This window comes from Peromyscus californicus, unplaced genomic scaffold (assembly GCF_007827085.1).
Source record: "Peromyscus californicus insignis strain IS unplaced genomic scaffold, ASM782708v3 Scaffold_8__1_contigs__length_139910024, whole genome shotgun sequence".
Classification (NCBI taxonomy): domain Eukaryota; kingdom Metazoa; phylum Chordata; class Mammalia; order Rodentia; family Cricetidae; genus Peromyscus; species Peromyscus californicus.
In genome coordinates this window covers 65,120,837-65,140,211 of record NW_026294606.1, presented here as the reverse complement: position 1 = coordinate 65,140,211, position 19,375 = coordinate 65,120,837, and the positions used below count along the sequence as shown (strand labels likewise).

At 45.7% G+C, this 19,375-nt stretch overlaps 1 protein-coding gene across 3 annotated transcripts in view; it reads left to right on the top strand.

The window, feature by feature from the left end:
* The first annotated feature begins 511 nt into the window (after positions 1–511).
* The window catches only part of Fam107b (family with sequence similarity 107 member B), a 69,558-nt gene continuing 50,694 nt past the window's right edge, over positions 512–19,375 (top strand). Inside the window, exon 1 of one of the 3 annotated variants that reach the window (XM_052728634.1) lies at positions 512–679. The gene's annotated coding sequence lies outside the window, so the exon portion shown is untranslated. Of the gene's footprint in view, positions 680–17,251; positions 17,311–19,375 lie in introns of those variants that run through there. The other 2 variants (XM_052728635.1, XM_052728636.1) reach the window with 2 other exon arrangements.

The following is a 19,375-nucleotide window of genomic DNA, read 5'->3' as shown; positions in this document are numbered from 1 at the left end:
GAGAGAGAGAATAGAGAGAGAACACAGAAAGGAGGGAACACAGAGACAAAGACAGAGATACACGGAAACACAGAGAGACACAGAGACACACAGAGACAAAGAGAAAAGACGCAGAGACAGCCAGAGCAAGAGACAGAGGAGACACAGAGAAAGACGGACAAAAAAGACACACATATACAGAGACAGAAAGATGAGAGAGCGCACACACAAGCAGGTGCGCAACGAATTTTAAAATGTGGACCCAGTAAACTTGCATCTGTCCCCTTCCGTCAGGCAGGTGACAATTTTTCCTTCTACCTTCCTGATCTTCTTTCCTGGGTCCCCAAGCGAACCAAAGTAAAGCGACTCGACAGAGGCCCCTGCCACCTGACCCAGGACCCAGAGCACTCATCTCCGCCCACTAGGGCCAACCGGAGCCGAAAGCTCGGGGGGCGTGGCCTGGAGCGTGGGGCGTGGCCTGGAGATGACTCAGCGGCCCCGCCCCACCCCTGCCCCGCCCCGCCACTTAATTCTGACGCGCGGGGCCGCGGGTTGTGAGAGCCGCCCGGAGCCGGACGGGCTTCAGAGTCGGGCGTTGCAACCGCCGTCGGAACCGCCCTCTCGCCACCTCGGCGGCCAAGGTACCGGCTGCCACCGCAAGCGGCGGAGCGCGCCGGGGAGCCGCGCGCCTTTGTGCGAGGTAGGCTGGCCCCACACTTACTTCGCACACAAAGACGAGGGGCTTGCGAGGCGGCCGCCCGCGGGGACACAGCGACGCCTGCCTGACCCCGGCCCGGGGGACCCTGACGTTGGCCAGCAGCGCGGGGTGGGTTCGCGGTCCCTCGGGCGCAAGCGGGCGGCCGGGAGCCGGATGGCCCGCGCCGCCTGGGAAGGTCGAGGGTGCAGGGCCCGGGCGGCGGCCCCGATCGAGGGGCGCTGGGGCGGAGGGGCCCCTGGAGAGGCGGGGAATCCGGGCTGCTGCTCGGCTCATTGTTGTCTCCTCGGCCCTGCAGACCCAGACCCCGAGACCCTGGCTGCAGCGGCTGCGCTGCCCGCGGCCAGATGCCAGCCTCGCCTGCCCCGGCGGCTGGATGGGGTCAGCGGCCCGACGCCAGCCCCTGCCCGGCAGACAAAGGCGGGGTCGTGCTACTGAGAAAGGTGGCGGTGACAACCGTTTCCTTTCTGCAAGTAACTTTTCTCTGTCGGACTCTGCTGTGCCTCTTTGAGTCCGGTAACCCCAGGAGGTTGGGTGATGTCTACGCACTAAAAGTCCCTATATTTTGTTTGGGTTCTGTGATTGCCTCCTCCAGTAGTTCTGGATGACTGGGAGGTAATCTGATGCTTTAGAGCCAAGTTTTGACATGTGTGCGGGAAGTGAAGCGTCCCAGCTCTCTTTGAAATTTAGAGGGCTCCAGTTGAGAGGATGAAGTGCAGACACCAACCATACCAGTCCCTTCTCAGAGAAATTTTTGTCCAGGACGGCTAAGCGAAGTTACTTGTTGAGAATGGGTGTGACGTTGAAGGGGCTAACAGAAGAAGAGGATGGGGCATGTTAGGCTCGCCCTTCTGAATTTGAGCCTCCTTGCTAACAGGTAGGCCGCTGAGTTTTTCTAGGCATGGCCACCCCTCTGTCATTTGGACACGTTAGCTGTTAAAAGTTGCTTTAAATCCTGTCAGAGATGCCAGTCACCCGTCTAGCGAAGATTTCTTAGTGTTTGTAGTTTCAGGCTTTACACTTCCAATTATAGAACGTATATATTTGTGAAAATTTCAACACACACACACACACACAGAGAGAGAGAGAGAGAGAGAGAGAGAGAGAGAGAGAGAGAGAGAGAGAGAGAGAGAGACTAAATGAATACATTACTAATTCCTAACCTTGGCATTTGTCTAAAGTATGACATTTAATAATGATAACTTTGCAATATTCCTTTGCCGCTTTCCCAGAGGATTAGACCAACAACTTGTTTTGGAATGTATTTTCTCAGAGCCTTGACAGTAACTGCTTATACATAAGGGAGAGGACGATGAAGGAAAAGTAATTTGTTCTGCACTTTACTGGCGAGAGCACATCAAAAGGATTCATGGAATATACATATACATACATACATACATATATATATATATATATATACACGTGCACCCACATATATGCATATACATAGGTATGTGTATATACTTTGAATTTCAGGAGTAGCATGGACTGACTCTGTTTAAAAAGCAAATAAATCTTCTTCTTACTTTAAAAATATTCTGAGATTCATGAGAAATGCATGATGGAAAGAGCTCCGTTGTAGAAAGAGTAGCCGTGGCTTTCCAGATGCATCCACACGTGCTTCAGACAGAGTTTGAGTCAAGAAAGTAAAATAAGTTTCCACTGTACAGTGAGGGGTTTTGAGTGTCTAAAACGTCGCTCAGCTACATATTTGGCCAAATACATGGATGTGTTTGTCATTTATTTTCCCCTTGTAAAAATTTTGGTCTTTGAATTCTTTAATATGCAAAGTAGAAAGAAGCCTTTGAGATAGCCCTTTAGAAGCAGGGTGCTGAGGAGATGATGCAATAGTTTTTGAAGCCTGGAGACATCATAAGGAGGAAGTTGTGGCTGTGTGCTATCAGGTACATGGTTTTGTTGCTCTTCCTCCCGTTTGGAGTCTGCATCTGTACTTTGGGGTTCCTTAACCTGCATGCACACTTGGAGCAGTTGCAGGTGTAGTGACCCCTGGATGGAGGGCAGAATGTTATGTCTCTGTAGTGATCTGTGGTGCCAGCTAGTCATGGCACTTCACTACACAACAGAATCCAAAGAAAGTCCAGGAGGAAATCGCAGCATCCTCAGCTCTTTATTTTCCATCCCTCCATGGAGCTGTGGACAGTGTGAGAACAACAACCAACTTGGACCTCAGGTCAGAGTTTGGAAGTTCTGTTCTGTTACCATGCAGGACGAGAGCCAGGTGTTGGAGTGCCCAGTATCAGGGCTGGAGAGGTCATTCCTGAAGTGGTTAAAAGACTTGTTTTGTGCTTGAGAGACATGCTCAGAGAAATCATGTTCCTGACCTGTAGGAAGCCAGATGCTGTCGCTCTTTCACTCATTGCTTTGATTTTTGTTTAAAATGCGCAAGTAAAGGTAGGAAGTGTCTTTACTGATTTTTCTCTGTGCTAATTGAGGGGTAGAAGACAGCTCTTCTCACCAAAGGTGGGGCACAGATGAGGACTGTGGCTTAGTTATGGTTGTTAGTGTCTAAATGCCCCAACCTTCTAGAATTCAGTGTGTAAGAGTGTTTTCAGAAACTGGACTTGGGAGTTTGGTTCAGTGAGATCTGGATTTTTAGACATCTGTGGAAATCCATATTTCTAGAAATATGTGCTGAGTCTAGAAAACGTGCTGGGGGGAAATTAACCAGCTTTGGGGCTCACTGGCTCCACATTGAGAGGGAATGAAGGTCTATGTATGCATCCACAGCTATATCTAACTTTGGCATGGTCCCACGAGAACGTCCCATTTCCTTGGGTCTAATCTTTGCCTGTTCTTGCTTTTCCTGCTCGAAGCCATCTATTACTATTTTCTCTTTTCCTTCCTGTGGACAAATGCTGGGTCTTTTCCATCTGAACTTTTCCTCACCCCGAGTACTTGTGGGAATGCACTTAAAGGAATGGATGCTTGCTTTTATCCACCTAGCTTCATGGGTTCTGTGCTTCAGCCGTGAGAGAAATACAGTTATTTGGGAAGCTGGCTTGGGTTACCATTTAGACATGGTAAATCGATGAGGACTGTTTCTGAGGTTGCTGGGGAAGCTTTGCATAGGTGCTTGGGGGCTGGGCACTGAATTTATTGTTGTTAACAAGACCAACGCGGCCTTTGTAGCGGGGTAGGCAAGGGGGACATTTTAAGAATTGTACCAAGTGACCCCCACATTGTTTAATGGCTGTTACTTACAGAGTTGTAAATAGAAATTAGCACTTTTTGATTTAAGCTGCTTTAGAAAGAATGATTAAAAACCACAGGACAGGATGGGGGTTAAGTTTCTAACCGTGTAGTCTGATGTGGCAGGCAGACACATGGAGCTGAGAGAGTGTGAGCTGCCCAGGGCCTGCTGATGGGGGCTAGCTGAACTAACAGGAGGGGTGCTGTGTTTTGTCTCGAATTTGACTGGGAAGTTAGGACAGTTTCTAGTTTAGAATTGAGGAATGACTGAGAGATGCCACAGCATGTTTTCATCATCCTCACTGAAGGTAAACCTCAGGGCCAGCAGCCCTGGAAGCCAGTTGTAGTGACACGGTGTCCTGACCTGCAGAGATTCTGAGAAATGAATACTGGTGTTACCCAGAGATCAGCCCACTACAGCTGTGTTTCCTCCCCCTTTTCTGGAAATTCAATTACAGATGAAGAGGTAGCTAGAGGAGCTTGTGGGAAAATAGTGAGAAACTGGCGTCAGAGTATTCCCAAACTCGTGTGGGATGCAGGAAGGAAGAGGGGATAGTTTCAGGGGGGCTGTGTTTACATCAGAGCAACACAGGGTAGCTCTACCAAAGATGTCACTCAAAGTGGAATATGTACAGGTGTTAAGCTGGGCCTGTAGTTGATCTGCCCTCTGTAGTGGTGTGTGTGTGTGTGTGTGTGTGTGTGTGTGTGTGTGTGTGTGTGTGTGTGTGACACACTTGTGTGAGGTCATGAGAGAGATGGGAGTTGGTGTTGATGACAGTAATGTTCACTGCACACTCTCAGGCGTGGAGGGCTGGTAGAACGTGCTGCGGGGATTAAAGAGGAACTCCCCAATCCTCACGCCTTGGGCTGCTGCTGATTAAGCCCTTGCCAGTCATGAGACACACAGAAAGCTTTAGTTGGGGAATTTGCTGAGCCTCTGTAAGCTTCCTAAGAGGTAGCTAGAGTGAATTGTTAAGTCTTCTCTATAACAAGGTAGAGTACAGGTTACAGTTTGATGGCCTTTTAAAAATACCCTTAACATTTTCATTATAGAGCGCTGAGAGAGGGCTCAGTTCATCAAGTGCTTGCTGCACCAACATGAGAACCTGAGTTCAGATCCCCAGCACCCACGTAAAAATCCAGGGCCAGTGTCCGGGGAGGCAGACAGGACGATACCTGGGCCATGTACGTTATTGCTGACCACAGGCTGGGCCCTGAACAGCCGCAGTCTAGAGCTGATTGCTTGACCGAAACTTTGTGGCTGTTGACTGGAAAGTCCCCATGTCCCTCCTCCTCGGCTCTTTCAACCATCATTCTTCCCTTTGAGTCTGTGAACTTGACTCTTAGAGACGTCACAGAAATGCCACCATGTAGCACTGGCCCCTCTGCAACTGACTGTCTTCACTCAGCATGACACACCTTCAGGGTTCATTAAGGTTGTAGTATACTGTAGAATTTCCATCCTTGTAAAGCCAAATAGCGTTCTATTGTAAGTATATACCACATTTGTCCAAAACCATTGGTAGATATTTTAGGTGTTTCCACAAAGCTTCTAGAAGAAAACAGGAAACTCTCATAACATTGGCCTTAGAGATGATTGCATGGATGTGACACACAGAACATAGCAAAGAACTCAAAAGTAAATGGAAATCCCATCGAAGCGAAAGCCTCAGCACAGCAAAGGAAGCTGTGAGCAGAGTGGGAGGGCAGCCTACAGAATTAGTAATGATTTGCCAGCCATTAGCTAAAGAGGGCTCATCTCCGAATCTGTCAAGACTTCCAGCACTCAGTAGTGAAACAGCCCAATTAAAATGGGCTAGGGATTGGAACCCGCATTTCAGCCACAGCCTGTAACTGAGCGTGTTAGTAAGGCAGTGTGTCACATGCTGGCCTAGGTATGCTTGGAGAGGGCGAGGACTCTGCCCCTTTCTTCATCTGGCATCTCCTCTCATCATATTCCCTGGAGAGTTTTAAAGATAACCTGGTTGTGATATTAGAAATTTCATGTTGTATTCTATTCTTGGACTCAGGTTTTGGCATTCTTCCCGAAGTGTCATAATGAGGTGTGTAAGAGAGGGCTGTGGAGCCCTGACATCGATATTCATAAGTGTATCCCCTCTGAGAGTGGAAGTGAAACGTCAGGTTTTTAAGGTGTCTGAGCCTGATGGATGCTAATGAGTTTATAAGACTTGCGTACTCATAGCATAAAACCCCATAGTGAGCACAGGTTGTTTATGAGTGTCCAAGACATAGACAGGACAAAGTTAAGAATGTCACTGTGGAGATCTCTATATAGATGTATAATGTTCTTCCCCTGAAAATTGATGTCATTTGAAATAGGTGCAGCTGTGACAACTGTCTCTGTTTCCCTCCCTCTCTCCTTCTTTCTTCCTTTCTTTTTCCTCTGTGGTTGCACAGAGTAATACAGTGTGCTTGAAAGAGAGAAGCCTAGACTGCAGCCCAGCTCACCATAAATTAGTGCATGTCTGAGACAAGCTGTTCAGCTTCCTCCTCCGTAAGTGGAGATCATTCCATTAACCCACCTCTCACTGTTACCTTCATGTCTTTATACCTGTTGATGCACCTTGTGACTATCAACTGCTGCTATAGAGCATGCCCCAGGGGTCTCAGAACATGAGTCATTCCTTAGGAGATAGTGTAAGGAGGGAGGCAGGACTGGAATGGTGAGGAAAATGCTCTGCACTTCCCATAGGTCCTGCTGTGAGAGGCCCAGTTCAGTTATTCTATGCTCACGGAACTGGAAACATCATAGACTAAAGTCTGATGTGGGCTGTTAAGGATCCTATATTCTTATCTGTAAAATACAATAATAGCAACAAATGCAAATACTGACAATATAATTACTACCAACTAACAGTCTTTGGTAGTGTCCTGTGTAGTAGACCTAATACTAAATGCTTTATGAAATTTGTTCATTCAGTATTAATGAATGCTGGTGTGTGCCAGTCCATATTGCAGACTCTAGGATCTGGGGCTAGAACAGATTGAAATCCCACTTGTTTGGAGTTAGTGTGTTAATGGTTGATAAACAGTAAATAAATACAGATGAGCTATATACAGCTGTGCTGCCAAGGGAACAAGTCTAGTTAGGGGCTGCAACCTGCTGGAGAGGAAGTGATGCTTTTAATAGGGTGAGGGTCCTATTTTGAGTTTTGAACAAAGGGAACAAGTCTGTAACACATTCCAGTTTGTCTGGGTAGAGTAAAGGGCCTGGAGTCCATGGGAGCTTGATGTAGAAGGAACCACAGGAAGGCTAATGTGGATGGAGCCAGGTGGGCAGGCAAGAGGAAGGGTTTGAGATGAGGTCCCATGATGAGGAAACTGGCTGATACAGAAGCCATGGGTGCATCCTGAGCAGGGGTGGAAGAGATGGCCTGTTTTCTGCCTGTCTCTCTGGCTGTAGGGAGTAGTGATGGCTTCTGAGGATCCAACATAGATGCAGGAAGGTCAATGGAAGTAGATGCTCAACTGTATCCCTGAGGGGCTCTAGTGACTGTATGGAGTTGGTGAGAAGTAGCTGGATGGTATATTTTGAAGACGGGCCACAGTGACCTGCCAATGATTTGGATTGATATTGGCTAGTGAAAGAATCATGAGCGACATCTAATTATGGGACCCAAGCCACCAGGTGAATGATGATGCCATTTACTGGAAGAGAATGACTGGGTGAGAATTATCTTTATAATGCACTGTGGTCTCTGAAATTGCTTTATTCTTGTATCACAGATGAGGAAGCCAAGGATTAGAGAAGCTGAGATGTTGCCTGGGAAGAGGCTAGGGGTTGGGATAGAATCCAACTGAACTACTGCTTCTCATCTCATTTTGCTCCATTCTGTCTATAGCTGAATGATGATGGCAGATGAGTGTCAAGTTTCATGGGAACACTTTGGAGATGTGTCTTTTTTTACAGTACATCTTTGTTATGTTCTTTGTTTTTGCAGTACACTTTGTTGAAGTATTTTACATGTCATTGAATTCACCTATTATCAACATACTGTTCATAGTTTTTCATAATTTGTAGGCTTGGCAGCCATCATCCAAGTTCAGTTTGAGATTCCGCAGTCAGTTCCCATTCCCATCTCAGCCTTAGGCGACCACAGCTCAGAGTCTCCAGAGTTTCATTTTTCTTTTTGTTTTTCAGGAATTTTGGACAAATGGAGTCATACAGTATAGCCTATGGGGTTGACTTTGTTCAGCTACATAAAGCTTTTGAGATTCATTCATTGTTTTGTAGTTAATATACCATTTTGTTTGTTTGGTTTTTGTCTTTTTTAAGATAGGGTTTCTGTAGCTCTGGCTGTCCTGAAACTCCCTGTGTAGACCAGGTTGGCCTTGAACTCAGAGATTGGCCTACCTGCTTCTGCCTCCAGAGTGCTGGGGTTAAAGGAGTGCACCATCACTACCTGGCTTCATAATTCATATGCTTTTAAGGGGCATTCTTGGCCTTTCTTAGAACGATGTACTCTGTGCTGATGGGAAAAGCATCATTGGGATGTATCTTAAGATGGCATTAGTAAAAATCATAGTTGTGTTCACCAGTGTAGGACTCTGTTAACGTTGCTGTCTTTTGTGATCTTCTAGGAGATTCCATGAGGGTGGTTGTGTGCTTAGTGCTTGACCAAGGAGGAGTCTAGAGTGCGGAGACACTAAAAAGCTTGCCCAGGGTGATAAAGCTAAGATTGAGTTTCGGCTTTGACCTTCTAGAACTGCCTCTTCACTGTGCCGATGAGCTCCTCTGACCCCATGTTTAAAGTTTGCCCATTTTAACTTCAGGGAGGGCTGAGATTTCCAATAGGGAAACAGGCTTGCAGATAAATATGAAGTTGTAGCTTTAAGAACAATGTTTGTCCTGAATTTTCAGTTTGGCTTTACCATATGGAGATTATGGAATCTTAAAGTGGTCCTTTCTTGGGGTAATTTTCTTAGGCGTAGCATCAGAGTGGCACCAGATTAAAAGCACATAATTATGCCATTAGGCAGAGCTTGCATGCTTGAGCTATGTTTTCAATGTGGTGTTTACCAGAAATACATTTTTGTATGAAGTACCCTGAGGCTACTTATGACTTAACTATTACTGGATGGAATTTAATTAGACATCATACATTTTTAAAGATGATTATGTAATTGCATTAGATATTAATGTATTTTCTCCTCTTTGTGCCAATTGCATATTTGAACAGATTTTTTCCATCTATGTAACATTCCTATTAGAAGATTTCATATCCTGTGTTGCAGGAGGATTCCTTATATATCACAAATATTCTAAATTGTGGAAGATATTTTCAACAACTCAGTCACACCAGTAGCTTGGTAAGGGCTGGTCACATGTGTTTATCTGGGGTAAGCACCCATGAGCTGTGACTATTGTACAGCAGGGAGCTCTTTGGAATAAGGACACACTTTACACCTAGATTTCACTCTTGGTTTCTGGTAAGACACTCTTTGCTAGTTCCACCTCTTTCTAAGTTCCTAAGGATGAAAGTGTAGCATTGTTACACTAGCTTTTCAAAGGTAGTATGCCTTCCATCTTTTAGGATTTTACCATATAATCTAGTTTACTAGTTCAAAGTCACAACTAAAACCCTACATTTCTTTTTAGAATGCCCTGTTTTAAGAAGAAAAAAATAACAGATTTAATTAAAAAAATTTTTTCCTTTGACTTATCTTGTTTGAATTGCAGAAAGTCTGCCAGTTTTTTTGATTGTTTTGTTTTGTTTTGTTTTTTCTTAAAAGAGATTAGTGGGTGTGGTGCTACACACTGACGTTGGTGAAAAAATACAAAAATCAAATCCTACCCCAACTCCAGAAGTAGAGATGGTAGAGTGGAGCCTTGTTTAAGATGCAAAAGTCTAAGTAGCATTTTGGCCTCCCTTCTCTCCCGTTCTCTCAACGTCCAGCACCCTGTTCACTTCAGATCTGACTCCTCTGCTCCGAGAACTGACTTTTCGCTTTCTCTCAGAACAAGTTTCAGATAAAACCCTGGGCTGCTACAAACTTATTTGCAAAAGTTTCTGAGTGGGAAGACCTGCAAGTTTCCTCTTGGGGCATCCCCAGGACTGGCCCATGTTCTTCTGACCTCAGAGGCTTCCCCTTCTGAGCTGTGCAGAGCATACCATCCTTGCTTATTTCTGTTGCTAGGCCCTGCCCTTTGCCTGAGGGGTGGCTGAAGGTGCTGCTGTTAACTGAAAACTCAGGCAACATGTGGGCAAGGCCAGAAATCTGTTGAATTTGTCCACGTTTTAACATCGGCCTCATTTCTAAATAGTGTGACAGTAGCTTTATTATACCTGGGTTCTTTGAAATAAAATCTTTATTTTTGAAATTTGAAACCAAATCTTTAAAATGTACACAGGCTGCATGCATGTGTTCGTCCCTCCTCTTAAGGCTTTTAAATCCAGCACTGCTGTTCTTCCTCTACACCTTCTTCCGTGTGCTGATGGTTTGTTGAGGAAACCAGGAGACTTGTCTATAGAACGGCCCACTTCCTGGATTGGACTGCAGTTCGCTTTGAAAACTTGTCCCACTCGTTCTCGTGTGAACTGGAATTTAGCACCACTGCTCCACTGGGTTGCTAGTCAGCTCTTTTTTGTTGTTGTTATTGTTGTTTTTTGAGACAGAATTTCTCTGGGTAGCTTTGGAGCCTTTCTTGGAACTCACTCTGTAGCTCAGGCTGGCCTTGAACTCACAGAGATCTGCCTGCCCCTGCCTCCCGAATGCTGGGATTAAAGGCGTGCGCCACCACCGCCTGGCGCTGGTCAGCTCTTTGGGCAGGGATAATTTGTTGGTAGTGACATCTGCTTCATTTTGCATCATCCCAAGACAGTGCCTGGCTGTCACTCATGGTGATGTGAGCATTGATCATTGGGTTGCTGTGTTGGCAGCTTGATCCTTCATTGGGAATTTCCCCCATCGACCTTTCTCCTAATGTCGTTAGCATCTATTGATGATGGTTGCTTGAATGAAGTATTTCATTAGAGATTGTTTGATGAGCAACTTAGTGAGTGTGAGATGAGATGCACAGTGACCAACGTGTCTGGCAAAACTCCATGTTGAAGCAGCTGAAGGACGTTAGGGACTTAACAGAGAAAAGCAGAGGGTGGCTGAGCTGCTCCAGTTATTCATGTAGTGTGCTTCCTGCCATTAAAGTCAATTGCCATCTGTACTGTCTTGATACATGCTATTGTGTCAGGTTAGTCTTATTGTCAGTTGGGTTTTATAGTAATATTAAATTCTGTATGTGTATGCTGTTAGGAGCTTAGAGCATAGGATTATAAAGTACAGTTCCACGCTGTGGCACAGACCATCATCCGTTATCGTCTTCAGTAACCATTTGGAAATTTCTGATGTGTTAAGGACATGTATGACCAGGCTTTTCATAGAAAAGGTAAGTCATTAATGAATTAAAAAAAAAAAAAAACATGGAGCTGGAGAGGTGGCTCAGTGGCAAAGAGTGCTTACTGCCCTTCAGAGGATTCAAGTTTAGTCCCCAGAACCTATGTTGGGTGGCTCATGGCCATCTTAATTCCAGCTCCAGATGACTTCTTCTGGCCTCCATGGGCACCAGTACACATGTGTTACACACATACATATGTACAAACAGACAGACACACATACACACACAGACACAACACACAGACACACACATGGATAAACACACACACACATACACACACAAGACATACATGTTATACATAATTTTTTTTTAGAAGAGGAGCATTGGCTATAGCTCAGTTGGTAAAGTACTCCTTGTGCAAGCACGATGACCTGAATGTGATACCTAGAACCTACACACAAGCCAGGTGCACCAGTATGTGTCTGTGACCCCGGTGCTGGGGAGTCAGAGAAAGGAGCATCATAGGAGCTCATTGGCCAGCCAGTCTAGCTGGATTGATGAGCTCCGTGCTCAGTGAGAAACTGTCTCTAAATAAAATAAGGTAGTTAGTGATTATGAAAGACACCTGATATCAACGTCTGCCCTTCACATATGTCTATGTGCACACAGGAACATGTATGCGCTCTTATGCACTTACACATACACACACATTCACACACACACACACACACACACACACACACACACACACACACACGGGAGAATGATAAAGCTGAGATAGTTTTGTTTAGTTCTGCTGAAACACAGGAGAAATCGCAGACAGTTTCAGCTTTAATGGTAAGAGTGGTTGGGAAAGATGGATTACTGTGTTTCCAGTAGGAAGTATAGAGAGTGCTCCTTTTAAGGGACCATGCCATAGCAAATGAAATTAGCCTACTTCACCAGCAAGCTGCACTTGGACACTACAGTCTGACCTGGAGTACCCTCCGCATTGAAGGGTATGGAAATATATTGGTTCCTCCTGTATGGATGACCGTCTCTTGGTACTGTTGGATGCTTCTGGAAACCACATTGTGACAAGGATCATCATTATGATGGTACTAAGAGTCTTAATTAAAGATCATGCTTTTGACTAGACAATTGTATCAAGTAAATCTTGGCTCTGACCATAGGCATAAAAAAGATGAAATCTGGAGTATTCAAAGAACTTGACATTGTAAAATGATGCTTACAAAAGCCACAGAAATCAGGAAGTCATCTGACTTAGTCTCCATTTTTGAGGGGATAGGGGCAATGGCGAATGAACCAGTACTTAAATGTTGAACAGCCTTCCTGAGACCACACAGCTAATGATGGAGATATGCAGCCTAAACTCACACTAGAAAAATTCTCCCTAATACTTGGGTGTTTATGTGCATGCTAAATGCTTTCTATGCATCAGTTTTTAGACTCCTTACAACCTCATGATGTAGGACTATAATTGATTCTGCTTTACTAAAGCAGAGACACTCCATAATCACCAGCGTCACGCAGACCTGCATTATACTAACTACAGAAAGTATGTTGGTACCCATCCTGTGGTCCTGTCTGACTGCCTGCCTTCTTCCTTCTTACTATTTTTTTTTTAAAGATTTATTTATTATGTATACAGTGTTCTGCCTGCATGCCAGAAGAGGGCACCAGATCTCATTATAGGTGGTTGTGAGGCACGATGTGGTTGCTGGGAATTGAACTGAGGGCATCTGGAAGAGCAGCCAGTGCTCTTAACCTCTAAGCCATCTCTCCAGGCCCCTCTTACTATTTTTAATGTGGGCTTGTGTGTGTGTGTGTGTGTGTGTGTGTGTGTGTGTGTGTGTGTGTGTGTGTGTGCAGAGTCAAAGGAATGCTATATTCTCATTGCCCATAAGCATTGTCTTTCCAGAGCCTTCCATGTACTCTGAAGATCTGAATGATTTTTTTTTTTTTTAAAGATACCAGCTTTAAGTTTGGTCAGTGGAAATTGATGTGTTAGCTAGAGTAAGTATTATTTAAATGGTAATTTCTCTTAGCTTTTAAAAAGGCTTTAAAAGAGCTTTGGGGTACTAGATACTTTAAGATTCTTAGAAGATATATAGGTAATTTGAACTGATAGTATCTTTTGATAAGTGCCTTGGGCCAACTCAAAAAAAATCCTCTGATCACTTTTATTTTATACAATTACCATTTTCCCTTTAAATATTTGAAGACATCACCAGGGAATTGACTTGGAAGCCCTCTGAGAACTGCTTGTCTCCTTCTCTTTCCTATTCCAGTCAGTTCTGGAGCTGAGGCTTCCTGAAGGTACCCCTGGGGAGGAGTGTGGGTGGTAGATTGGGGGGGGCGTGGTTCACCCTCTGGTGAGAAATGGAGGGAGAAGATGTCTGGTGTTGCTTTCTTGAGGTTAGCCTTGCTCCGTCAGGCTTCAGACATCCCTTCCCTCTGCAGCACGGGAAGCACAGTGGGTGTTGTCCCAGAGCTTCCTTAGACTAGTCACCTATGTTACCCAAGCCCTCGAGGAGGAGACTGAAGAAGAGTGCCCATTGGGGTGTGGTTTGTTCTCCGATCCATGAGCAGCTTCAGTTTGTGATACAATAAAAACCACGCTTGGCTTTGTGCCTCCCCTTAGATGTGCCCAGAGAACACTTGTTTGCGTTCAGTGCCCCTAAATTACAATTCATTGGGCACTTCCTGTTTCACACTTAATGGCTGAGAGCTGTGACTTGAACAAGACTGTTGTTTTTCCCCCACTCTAAGTCCATTTCTGATGGAAACTAAGCAGTTCGTGTGCACTGTCTGGAACATGTTGCATGCCTGCGCTTTGGGGAAAACAGCGCGCATAGCTGACTAATTTCAAAAACGGCCTATTTATAGCCCTCTCAGAGTCATTGTCAGACGCTTGGTCTGTGTGCTCTTGCTAACGTCACATGGATCCACATGGCTTTTTAAATGGAAATGAATTGTTTTTTATGTGTGGGTGATTCATTTGAGAGTCCTCTACAAATTCATACCCAAGGGTTTTTCTGAAGCGTGTTACTGCAGTAATAGCCCTGGGAGGAGTGTTCAACAATTAGCATTGGATTGAATGTGGGATGGTGCTTTAGAGAACGCACAACTCTGTGTGTGTGTGTGTGTGTGTGTGTGTGTGTGTGTGTGTGTGTGTGTAAGGAGGGGGAGGGAGGAAGGGCGAGGGACAGAAGGACAGAGACAGAGACAGACAGAGCTGCGGTTGGGAGACACTGAGAGAGAGAGAGAGAGAGAGAGAGAGAGAGAGAGAGAGAGAGAGAGAGAGAGAGAGAGAGGAGAGAGAGGGAATATACGGGTATGGAGGCCAGAGGAGGATAGCAGAACTCCTGCTCTGTCACTCCCCACTATGCTTCCTTGGAATAGAGTCTCTTCCTGAGCCTGGAGCTGCCTGGTAGCCAGTAAGACCCCCAACACCCTTGCTTCGCCTTCACCACAACCCATGGCGCTCGGGATGCAGGTAGATGTATGGTTGGTCGTATCTGGCTTTTTACTGTGTCGGGAATTTGAACTCAGGTCCTCGTTCTTACTCAGTAAGTGGTTTTACGTGCTGCGAGCTCTCCCCAGCCCTCTTATTTTGTAACACATGCTGAGGCTGCTGGGTCACACAGGATCTAAAGCTCTTTAGTATGTATCTGCAACTAAGACTCTCTTCCCTTGACCTCTAGGCTAATGCAGTGTTGTTGGCCGGTGCGGTCTTGCCTTATGATACCTACCCTATGTGTTTGCCACCGCAAAGGATACAATCAGGAAACAAAAGTCACTGGTCACTGAGATGGTGACGGTTTTATTGCAGAGAAAGAATGGTAGGCTTTGAAATTCTGTATGTAAGAGATAAGTCCTGTTTATACGAATAGAAAGTCTAAAACACTAAGTGTTAAAAATAGTTCCTCATATTATAGACAAAAGCCTTGGCATTTGTTTACACAGATGAGAACTCTCTTTGCTGCCTCTTCGTTTTGACTTCTAGGGCCGAACAACTTCCTGTGGATGAACATATTTATAAGGACATTCTAAATAAATTGAAGAGAATGTGTCTTTGTGGATAAACACATGGGAATAAAATGCGAGTTCTTCTCATAGTGGTTGAATGAAGCATCTCAAACACTACCAGGGCCTTAGTCTTTTGCAGGCATGTGACATCGTTCATTGATTCTAACGGCGTGCAAGAGAAAATAAGAACTTGATGTTGGCTAGAACTATGTGATGTGTGAGATGTTCTTGCCCCGTGAACTCAAATGTTCTCATCTTTACGTTCTGACCCTAAAGTGAGCCAGCAGGTGAAGTGTAGGCACTGTGTCTATGTACAGGTATCAGTAATGCTCCCGTGGGTGCCTCCCCAGGATGCTATCTTCATGTGACTTCATACATGACTGACGACATGGCTATCCAGTGATATGAGACTTTCAATCTCATTAGGACTCAGAGAATTTGTCCCAGGGTTGGGCTAGCCTGTTCCTCATGAGACTTTCATCTGCTCTTCAAGTGTTGGTCTAGCCTAAGCAGTGGCAGAATATAAAGAAAAGAGTTTCAGAGGGCTCAACCTGGAGCTTTGGGATCCGTGTTTGTTTGGGTTACTATTGCTGTGATGAAACACCAGGACCAAAAGCAAGTCTAAAAGGAAAGAGTTTATTTGGCTTACACTTACACATCACTGTTCATCATCAAAGGAAGTCAGGACAGAAACTCAAACAGGGCAGGAACCTGGAGGCAGGAGCTGATGCAGAGACCATGAAGGGGTGCTGCTAACTGGCTTGCTCCCCATGGCCTGCCCACCCCACTCCCCCACAGAACACAGGACTACCCACAATGGTTTGGGCCTTCCCCATCAACCTATAACCTCGATCCCATGGAGATATCTTCTTAATTGAGGTTCCCTCCTCTTAGATGCCTTTAGCTTGTGTCAAATTGATATAAAACTATCCAGCACCAAATCTAATTGGCGAATGGAGGGGACACCTCTGGGCAGAAACATGTGGATGGCTGTTAGTTTGGGCTGCTAGATATTGAGTGGCTTAAGTGACCAACACTCACGTCTTAGTTTGGAGACTGAGAAGGCCAAGATGAAGGTGCTGGCAGGTTCAGTGTTAGGAAGGGCCTGCATTCAGGTTTATAGATGACCTTCTTGCTGTATCCTGACATGGCAGAGAGGAAAAGTAAAATAAAATGGCTTTCCTCTGCCCCTCCTCTAAGGGTATGCATTTCATCAGAAGGGCTCTACTCTGAGTATGTATTACCTCCCTAGTGTTCCACATCCAAATACCATTGCATTTTGGGGTAGGGTTCGAAAGGGTGAATTTTAGGTGAGACAACATTTGATCAGTGGTTTAGACTCTCTGGGAAGGTGGCAAGGTTGATTCTTAGGATTAAGAAAGTGTTCTGCAGAGAAGGTCGGTCTTCAAGGGTCCAGGATGGATGTGGAGATGAAGGATTGGGAATGGTAGAAGTAACAGTGCTGGTGTAGGCAGGAATCTGGCACACGAGAAAGCCACTAGATCAGGTTACCCAAACCCAGGGTGAGCAGTGATGCTGAACAGCGACTCTTACCCAGAGTGTTTGTTGTTTCATGGGGGCCTGGTAGCTAAGAATTGTTTGCTGGTTGAGAGTAACACTACACTCAAGCAAGCAGGACCCAGCGTCACCTGTTAGTGGCAGGTGGAGAACAGGGAAGGAACCTTCGGAAAAGGTCAGTATTTCTCCTGTCTTGACTGGTTAGTCTAGGTATAGTTACTAACAGACCTTCATCCGCTCCAAAAGTGCTGTGGCTTATATGCATGGGGCTGCAGAGAGATGCTTACTGCATGAAGATTTGTCCCATAGGGCTTCTATGTTGGGCCAACAGTTTGCTTGTCATTGGAGAGCCCTGGCTGTTCCCTCTGCATATTGACTGTTTGAATTCTAAAAGACACTGTGCGTGGTCGTTCTCTGAGCTCGCCTCTCTGGGTTTGTTTTAGATGACTGACTGTTTGCTCAGCTAATATTGGAAACTTCAGGACATCCGTCACACGCCACGGTATTTGTTATTTTACCTCTTCTGGAGTCTCTTAGGGGACTGTGGTCTCTTTTCCTGGGAGCTCCTAGAAGCACAGAGGGCCCTTGAGGTGTTGCTGGTTAGGACTGTTGAGAAAAGGAGGCAGGGGAGAGAGGAAGGAGGGTGAGCCTTCTTTCCTTTCCAGCCTGATGAGAATTAGTTTCTGAAGCCTTGTTTTTATTGACTGTTGAAAAGTGGGAATGGGAGGGATCTGGGGTCCTCAGAGTTGCTGCTCTTCATGCAGAGACAGCCTCCATGCTTGTGTTCCTTGTCTCTCTCTGGGAATCAAGAGTGAGTTTTTAGTTGAACCATTTTATTTGGAGGCCACCGCATGTAGACCGTTGTCGTGCCTGAGATGACTTTGTTCATGGTGAAATGGGATGAAAGACCGGAGCCTGAGTGCTGGGATGAGAAAGCAGTTCCATGGGGGCCATGCTAGTTTCCCACCGTGAGTTGTGCCTGTGTTCACTTGTTTATGCACTGAAGTCCTCCAGGTCTGGAAACAGGACAGGGACCTTGTTGTGCGAATCTGGAATCCCCTGCAGGGCTTTCCTGCTTCCTGCAGCTGGGCACCTGACCCTAAGCTTCTGCCTGTACTCAGGTGTGACGTTCACTGTTTATCGCCGCCGCCGTGGGGCTGAGTGAGCTTCAGAAAGTCCTACCTTGTTTGCTCTCCTCAGCTAGTCTTTGTGTTTGTCAGAAGCTCTGGTCATCAGGAGAAGATGGGAATTCCCTTATAAGGTGGCATTTACTCTTATGTTTCTATCGTTTTTTGTTCCACATGTCCTGAACTTAGAACCCTTTTCCCTAAGGACAGTCACAGCAATGGGCCTCTTAGGGAGAAAGCACCATCCTGCACTGAGTGCTATTTCTAGCCCTGGCTCCTAAGAAGTGACTTTGTGATGGCAGGGAGTGTCCCAGCAAGGTTGAAATGCAGAAGACCTTTCTAGCAATCAGATGGACTTGGATTTCTTCTTTCCTTCTGTAGCTTGCTTCTAGCACAAACTTTTCTTTTTCCTCCCTGGCTGCTGATATCTGCAAGTGAGTCTTCGGTCTCCACCCACCCTATCTTTATGATTTGGGTGGAGTGATGGGTCTGACCACAAGTTCCTTGACCACTTTCTAAAAAAATAACCCCAAACAAAAGACAGCTGGAGAGCCATGCAACAAGCTTGTGATAACACAGATCAAAACACTAAAATCTAGAAGAGCAGCTGGGGAGTGGGTGGTGTATGCTCAGGAAGGTGCACCCATATCCTGTTTGCAGAGTTCTGTGGTCTGTCCTGGGGTTCTGCATTTCGCATCACTTGTCACTTATTATCAACAGGTAGATATCCCACAGTATATTCAGTTCTGGGTTGCGTACATCTGCCTCTGGATCTTTAGTGAGACCCTTCCTCTCTTACTGGTCCAGGGAAAAGATCTATCTTTGCTTCTTTTCCTGGGGGAACTTCTGCCTTGTGAACCGGTTTTTTTTTTCTTTCCAGTTCTTTCAATTTAAAATACAGTGGGAGGATGGGCCCTAGAATTCCACCGCTTGGGTCCTCCTCTGGGTCTGCAGTTCAGTAGGCAAGTGAAGTGCCTGCCTGAGTTTGTGTCCTTACCACTAAGCTGGAGAAGAGGAATGGCGCTCCTTTCAGTGAGCTTTGCAGTAATGTAGTTGCTGGCCTGCAGCCTGCCTGTGTAGAGTGAGCACTCAGTAGAACAGCTGACAACTTTGGGTGTGTTTGTTATTGAGGACGTGTACTGCGAAGCCCTGTTCTCTAGGCTAGGCTCTCCTGGGGGCGTGGTCTGCTTTCTGTTCATGTCAGAGCAAGTCTTTTGGGAACTTGACTTACGTTTATGGGGACAGCAAGTCACAGGTATTTTGAAGCTGAGCACTGTGTCCTACCCTCCTACCCCTCCAAACCCAGATCTCTGTAATATACACAAGAAAATGACAGTGTTCTTGATTGTGAGGACAGGTTTATTCTACTGTCCCACAACCAGAAGAGTCACCAGGGATCTGTCAGCAGTAAGCTAGAATTGAAATGGTTGACCTGGACAG